Raw genomic sequence first — 7,886 nt, 5'->3', positions numbered from 1 at the left:
CTTATTTTTCACGAGTTCCCACAAGAGATTTCATGCACACTAAATAGTCCCAGAAGAGAGTTCTCGGAGGTGGCTTAATTATGGAATGTGCTGTCTTTGCGGTAGGACTTGATCATGTCATTTACAACATACTCGTTCACTCAACAAATACTTGTCGAACTCACGAGAGGACGCCTGACAACAGGCACGGTCCCTACTCTCATAGACTTTCCATGTACGCTTGTCAGTTTTGTGATTGGACAATGAATTGATTCTGTTTTTGTTTTGTTTTGTTTTGTTTTTGTGTTTTTTTTTTTTTGAGAGAGAGAAAGAGAGACAGAGTACAAGTTGGAGAGGGGCAGAGAGAGAGAGAGAGATAGAGAGAGACACAGAATCCAAAGCAGGCTCCAGGCTCTGAGCTGTCAGCACAGAGCCTGACGCGGGACTCAAACCCACAAACCTTGAGATCGTGACCTGAGCCAAAGTCGGTGCTTAACCGACTGAGCCACCCAGGCGCCCCCTGATTCTGTTTTAAAACCAAACAGAGACGTCTGTTGATTGAGTGGAGGACTGATAGCTTTCTGGGGCGGCCCGTGGAGGTGGCCGGGATCCGGTGCCCTCCTCAGCAGCGTGCCCCCCCGCCCCCCGGAGCTGACTCGGGTGTGGCCTGCAATTCGGAGTCACGTGGACAGCATGCTCCAGGCACCCCAACCAGCTCCGCCATGCCCCCTTCTCAGAACTGGGCTGTTACCCTGATGTTTACTGATGACCGTCTAGCACAAAGCACGTCCCCTGGAAGGCTGACCCATCACGATGTTAATAAGCATCACGGAAAGTGGTCACATATGCCAGGGAATCTGGGGGAGCACTGAAGAGTGGGGACCGCAGCACAGTACAGCCCCAACTTGGAGAGTCACAAGGCACAAAGTCTGGCGCTGGCCCCGCGAGCTGAGATGGGTTCCAAATGTAACTTCAGGTTCAATTTCCCCCCCTTCCGCTGAGCATTGTCATGGGGCTACATTTAAAAAAAAAAAAAAAAGAACTTCACCTGGTTACCCTGTCACAGAAATTGGGACGGGGCGTTCAGCCGGACTATGCATGAGGCTTTCCGAACGGGATCCTGGAGACTTCATCGACGCGCATGAATGACTGAAATGACGCATATGTACGCGATTCATTTGGGGCAGGATTTGTGAGCCTTTACTGAGCAGGGGGGGTGCTGGGAGCGGTCCTGACGTGATCTGCGAAGACCGGCGACTCGTACTTGCCGTCCCGGGCAGTAAGGGATGTCTCAGTCCATGTGGAGCGGGCCGTGGAGCTAAGGACGCCTGGGTCTCCAGAGCACCCCGGCCACCCCCTCGTGCTGTGCCCACGGTGCCCTACGCACTCGCTAGGGCCTCAGTGTCCCTTCTGTGCCGTGGGCGTGATCACAGACCTCCCTTCCGGGGTTGCTGGGGGGATTCGAGGGGAGGAGAACCAGCAGATCCCGTGCCCCCCCAGAATGGCCCCGGCCACAGTTACAGCCAGTTCTTACCTGTGGGAAATCGCAGGGCAGCATCGGAGAAATCATTAAGGTGTCAAAATCCCGCTCTACGCCCCATTGGCAGGCGCTCGTCGAAGCAGGAAACATTCATCGGGACGGTAGCACTTCAGTCGTCAGCAAAAGCCAGGGAGAGAGGGAAAAAATGTCTAAGTGCTAAATGAATTGATTTTCGTAAAATGATCATTACGCTGTCTAATAACATTTCCCAATATAAAGTCCTCCTATTAATATCTATTAACACTGTAAAGATTAAATCATACCTTTGTGATTATTTTCATCTTTTTTAAACCTTATTCTGTTCCAAAGAGTTGGTTGTAGACTGGATTATTTTGGGGGTGGGTTTTTTTTTTTTTCTCTTTTGCTTTGTGGGTTTTGTTTGTTTGTTTGTTTGTTTGTGTTTTTGGCCTTTATCTTCAGAATGCTCTAGTGGCATTCCGAATTCTTCCAACAGGAAGATACTGTACCTTTAATAACAGTTACACACACGGGGCGCCTGGGTGGCTCCGTCGGTTAAGCGTCCGACCTCAGGTCATGATCTCACAGTTTGTGGGTTTGAGCCCCGCGTCGGGCTCTGCACTGGAGCCTGCTTCGGATTCTGTGCCTCCCTCTCTTTGTGCCTCCCCACTGGCACTGTGTGTGTGTATCTCTCTCAAAAATAAACATTAAAAAAAAAAAATGTTGTTAAATAATGGTCACATACACACACAAGGATCTGTCCTGGGCTGTTGGGACTGAAAAGTCTACACAGGCACCCAGCTTGGAAAAGCATCCATTCTGCGGCTTTTCATTTGCAACACTGTTGCCTCTCTTACACACCACGTGGAGATCACCAGGTTGCATGTCCCGCCCGCCCCCTCGGGGCCCTCTTCTGGCCGATTCTGAGCAGCAGGGTGGCTCCCGCTGGGCTCTGGGTTGACACAGGAGTCGGGGAGCAGCTAGGCGTGGGCTGCGGGCAGCGGGCAGCGCTCCCCAGGCGGCTTCCTGCAGGCGGCCTGACGCCCCGGGGCGAGCAAACCCCCAAAGCTGCGTGCAAACCCACCAGCAGTGCAGGAAGTGAGGCTCGCGGCCACGTTGGGACTCACTTCTCAGCCTGGTGCAGGTGGGGAGCCCTGCCCTTTGCCTTTCACAGCAACAGAGTTTTTTGAAGAAAGTATTACTTTATATACATACTTACCAATATTTTAAGTTCAGGCTTCTTGTTGAGCATCTGAGTGCGTCATTGGAGCTGAGTGATGATGAAGTACACACAGCTCACCCAGGCTGTCACCGGGCGTCCCAGGAAGCAGGCTCCGAGAGGGAGATGAGCCCTGCAGGGCCTCGGGCTGGGTGTGGTGTTAGACATGTCACCTGGGCAAGGGAGGGGTGGCCGGGTTAGGGAGGGCGTGTTATCCAGCTCACCTCCAGCCTCGAGGAAGGCCTCGGATGGCCCCGCCGGGGACCCCGGAGTTGGGATGACCCTCTGAGCCGTCCTGCCGTCGACCAGGCACCAGCCGCTGGCCCCCCTGGGATGGGGCGTGACTGGGGCCGGTGCCCTCTGGGCAGACACCCATCCAGGAAGGGGGCACATGCTGAGGGCGTTCTGCCAGCAGCCTCCGGACCTGTGGGGAGCAGGCCTTTATTTCTGCAGGACGAACTGGGCAGCACATCGCACGGCCCATCACGCGTAGCCAGAGTGGTCGTTCTAAAAGGCAAATCTGACCACATTATCCCTTTGCATCCTTTCGTGGTTCCCAGTGCTCTTGGGGTACATACAGATCCCCAGCTTGGGCCTTGCCCGCCTGCACAGCCTCATCTGGCACTGTCCCCATCTCTGTCCTCTGCCCACGTGCTTGTTCTATGTCCTCCTGCCACAGGGCCTTTGCAAATGCTGTCCCCCTCTGCCCCAATCACTCTTCCCCCTTTACACCCGCCTAACTGACCCCATCTCATCTTTCAGGGGTTGGTTCCTCAAAACGCCACCCCCCGTTCCCTGACCAAGTCAAATCCTCCTACTCCAGGCTGTGAGAGGGTTTGTGACTTCCCTCGAACACAATTTGCAATTCCACCTTCATCACTGATCACTATTCGACGGTTGTCTAGCTTCCCAGTGAACTGTAAGTGCCATGACGTGGGGGCCAAGCCAGGTCGTCCTTCGCCACTGTTTTCCCAGAGCCCGACACAGGCCTGGGCACGTAGTAGGTACTCAATAAACACAGACTGAGAGAATAAAGCAAGTTATTTGTAACATCGATAATACATATTGTTGATATGTGATAGCGTTCGTATCATAATAACATTAATGAATTGATGACTATATGTGCCCACTCATCAATCACTAACTCCCAGGCGACTGTGATGCCTTCCCACCGGCCATCTAAAACCGGCTGTGTCCCGTCCCTGAGAGCTCTGACGATTGGCCCTCCCACACGGTGATAAACACCAGTGGGCCCCGAAAGATGCAAGGGAGCCATTTTTCCGAGCGAGGGCACAATTCGCCGGTCCTGGGGATTTAGTAAATGGCCCCCTGGTGGACTGAAAAGGAAAAGGCTTTCCCGGGTTGGGCCTGACCGGCTTCCTCTGGTGGCCGTCGTGACACAGGCGGGGAAGCCGGACCCCCGCCGTGTGCCTGCCAGCGTCCCGGAACGCCTCCTGCACATGCTCGTTCCTAGGTTCATATATCAGGAGCTAGAAGGGGCGAGGGCTGGCACTGGGGGGTGACACAGAGGCCCCAGAATGTTGGCCTGAGCGACCCACCTGGAGCCCTCTCACGACGGCCACGGCAGCTGGCCCTGAGCCTCCGTTTCTCCTCCCTACCTTGGAATTCTTCCCATTTCGTCACCTCACACCAGTCCTGCTTCCTCCGGATCCCAAGCGTTCCCCAGCACTGCTGGCTCCCGGGTGCCAGCGCTGAGCTCCCAGTGGCTCACCTTGTGCTAGTGTTTGCCGTGACCCGGCATGTAGGGCCTGGCCCTCCCGTCGTACAGAAGCAGAGGCCAAGGCTAAGCGACCTGGCGGAGCTTGAACCCCACCGGCCTGCGGGCTCCCGAGTCTCCCCCGGGGACTGGCCTGCCTGGACAGAAACCGCCGGAGCAGGTGGAGATCAGGAGGCTGGGGAGGGGTCTCAGAGCGGCAGAGGCAGGTGGCTCTTTCGGGCTTACCGATTGCCGTCAGCTGGCTCGGCACCTCCCCAGGCCTCGGACTGGGGCGCAGTAGCACCCCTCTGTGCAGAGCCAGAGGGCCAGAGGCCCGGGAGGCACGATGCCGAGACCCTAGGATCAGGCCCCGAGGCTCGCTGCCTCTGCCAGAGGGTGCTGTCGGTGCAATTGTACTGACGCCTCCCACGGCACCCCCTTCGGGTTTCGTTCTTCGCACCGGGACGGGAACCTCGGCCTCCGAGGGAGTTGGTGCCGCTCCAGGGCCCGGGTGACGCCAAAGCCGCCCCGGACTGACCGTCTCGTTGCTGGTCCTGCCCCCGCCCATAGCTGCAGAAACGGAGAAATGCCTCCGGACCCCCTGCGTGTCCTCTTGGCGCCCAGGCCCTAGATGGCAGGTGAAGCTAGGAGCCACCTGACCAGGGGAAGAAACGCCCCTCGCCCCCGTGGCCTTCTGTTCCCAGCCCCGCGCTAGAAAGTAAATGTTATGCAGTAAATTCTTTCCCCACACCTCAGCAGTGCGTGACCAGAGCATTTTCCCCCAACCGATAGGATCATCCATCAATGCCAGGAGGTGGGATGCGGGTTTCCCGAGCTCCCGGCAAAGCTCCGCGGTTGGAAGCCACACCTGCGGCGGCACGACTCTGCCAGGGCCGGAGGACGGCGGCACCAGCCGGGACGGTTCCTCGGAGGACGGAAGGTGTGGGTCCCAGCAGCTCTTCCTCCAGATGAAAAGAGAAGTGTCTTTACTCCCTCGGGGGTGACGCGGAGTGGGGAGAGCAGACGTGGCCTGCCTGTCCTCTGGGCCTTCGAGGACTTGTACGCCATCACGCCAGCAGGAAGTGGGTCAGGTCGTGTTTCCAGAGAAGGAAAAGCAGCCGGCTCGGGCGCTCAGGCCACCAGATGGAACCTGCGTCTCCTGCCGCCCGGTTAGATGTCACCCCCACCCCCCCCTCCCCCAGGAGACAGATCCCCACCGCCGTGCGGACGCCTCCTCTCCTCGGGGAGAGTTGGGGGGCGGGGGGACAGCCACGGCTAATGAGGAAGAGGGGACGCGAGCTTTGGAGACACCAAACGAAAAAATGACACTCTTGGGCTCAGCAGAATATGAGAGAGAGACCGCTTCTGAGTCTGCCCGGATGCTCGCTTTGTAGGCCTCCAGGCAGAGCTGTTGTTTTGGGCTCAACTCAGCAGAGAGGCCACCGAGGCTGACGGTTGTCCCCAGGGCCCAGCTCTCCCGACTGGCGCCTTGTTAACGCTTCCAGAGCGACTCCCTGCCCACTGACCCGGGGCTGGCTTCCTGCCGGGGCCTTTGGCGGCTGTGACCCTGCGTTCTTCGGGAGAAGGTTCCAGGGTCAGAGCTAAATAAATAAATAAAACGAAATCTCCCGCTCTTCCTGGCCCGACGACACCCCATCTCCAGATATCAAGTCTCCCCTCTTCAAATATACGGTCGGCACCGCTGTCTGTGTTTTGTAAGGACAAAATAGTAAATATTATCTCTCTTCTCTGGCCATCAGCTGAGGACATGAGGGAAGGAGCATCGTAATTCTTCTCCTTATGAAGGTGAAAAGCATTACCCCGAGGATATTATTTAGTCCAGCCTTGACTCTCCAGTGGTTTTGGCTCAGCCGGGCTCTCAGCCATTTCAAAGCAGAGAGAGCCTTCGACGTGTCCAGGGGGGACCCTGCATCGTCCCCCTGCCGATCTGCGGGTCAGAGAACGGCGCCCCCCTAGGCTTGCGTCGGTGAATCTCTGAGGCTCTTCACATTTTCCAGAATGAAAATTGGCTCCAATTACCATAGTCGGAACTGCTTGGGCCTGACCACAGAGTCTAAACAAAGCCGAAACAAAACAAAACAAAACAAAACACAAAACAGAAGGTGCTTAAGGAAAATATCAGTGGGTTCATTGGGTTTCTGTTTTGGTTTCTTTTTCTTTTCAATTTTTTTTAATGTTTATTTATTTTTGAGAGAGAGAGTGGGGAGGGGCAGAGAGAGGGAGACGCAGAATCCTAAGCAGGCTCCGGGCTCCAAGCTGTCAGCACAGAGCCTGACTCAAGGCTCAAACTCATGAACCGTGAGATCGTGACCTGAGCCGAAGTCCGACACTCAAACGACTGAGCCACCCAGATGCCCCTCCTTTTTTAAAAATTTTTGATTAGATGCCAACAGCTGATCTAACTTCCTCTATTATTTCCAGAATGCTCTGGACACATTGGGGTTTTACACCTTACCTCCTACTTCTGTTTTCAGTCAGTTCACTCTAGGTGCATGTGTCAGGCTTACACTCAAACCTGCTTTCATCTGGAGAACCCTGGATTTAGGAGCAGGAACCTGGCTTCCCCAGGTGGGTCTATAATGGTCTTTCCAACTCCCCCGTCTCGGCCCCCATTTGCCGGCCTCCCTTGGGGGCGCAAGGTCCTTCATGAATAGTGAAGCTCCATTTGCTGTCCTCACCCGGCACTTGGTGACATCAGGAACCCACCCATGTCCCCCTTGATGTGTCCTCCCAATACTCGGATCTCAGAAGCCTGAAGAGACAGACTGTGGGTTTGACTTTCCGGCCCCTCCCCCGGAGCCCATCCCCAACCCCGACTGTCTGTCACCTCCAGGTGGCCTCTGCTCCATCCCTTGGGCCTGCCGTGGTCATCGTTCCCTGTAAGGTCCCCACTGCTGGCCTGCCCACCGCAAGACACCACACCCGTCGACCTCTTGACACACGCGAGGTCCCCCGGACGGTCTCTTTGTCTACCTCGAATTTTGAGCGAAACCCCTCCCCCCCCTCCCCCCCCAGCGCCTGAATCACCCAAGCACCCCACACGCACCCGAACAGGCCTGGCAACCCTTCCTCTCCTGTGATCAGTCCCCTACGCCCATCAGACCAGAGGCCTGATTCCTGGTCCCCTGCAGGACACCTTGGCCTGCCTGTGGCCAGCCTCCCAGTGATACCCAGACCCCTCCGGCCACGAGGCCCTCCTGCCTGGGGGCCTTTCACCCCCTAGTTCGCGGCGGTTGCCATCAACCTCTCCTTGGCCCGGGTGCAGCTCCCCGTGGCCTGTTGTCCTACGGTGTCTTCTGATTCCCTTGGCTTGATGAATGGTACCCCACGCGCTCTGTTCGTGTTTGCACAGAAAGTCGGTAATTAGCTGTAGAGCTAAACTTGCCTGGGAAGGCGCCCGAGAGAAATAAATTGCGTCGCGCCCCCTGGGCCGGCCCCCGTGTCCCGCCGCA

The 7,886-nt window shown here is 56.5% G+C and overlaps 1 long non-coding RNA gene across 1 annotated transcript; it reads right to left on the bottom strand.

Moving 5' to 3' along the window:
• Positions 1-438: 438 nt before the first annotated feature.
• On the bottom strand, positions 439-7,417 carry LOC109495087. The gene is made up of 4 exons (XR_002738949.2): positions 7,262-7,417; positions 2,697-6,487; positions 1,514-1,626; positions 439-1,128 (listed from the first exon to the last, which is right to left on the bottom strand). It is a non-coding gene; the product is annotated as an uncharacterized LOC109495087 (long non-coding RNA).
• Between the last annotated feature and the right edge of the window lie 469 nt (positions 7,418-7,886).

The sequence above is a fragment of the Felis catus genome, chromosome E3 (genome assembly GCF_018350175.1).
Source record: "Felis catus isolate Fca126 chromosome E3, F.catus_Fca126_mat1.0, whole genome shotgun sequence".
Lineage (NCBI taxonomy): Eukaryota > Metazoa > Chordata > Mammalia > Carnivora > Felidae > Felis > Felis catus.
Note: the sequence above shows the minus strand (reverse complement) of the source record. Positions and strands in the feature narration are given on the sequence as shown.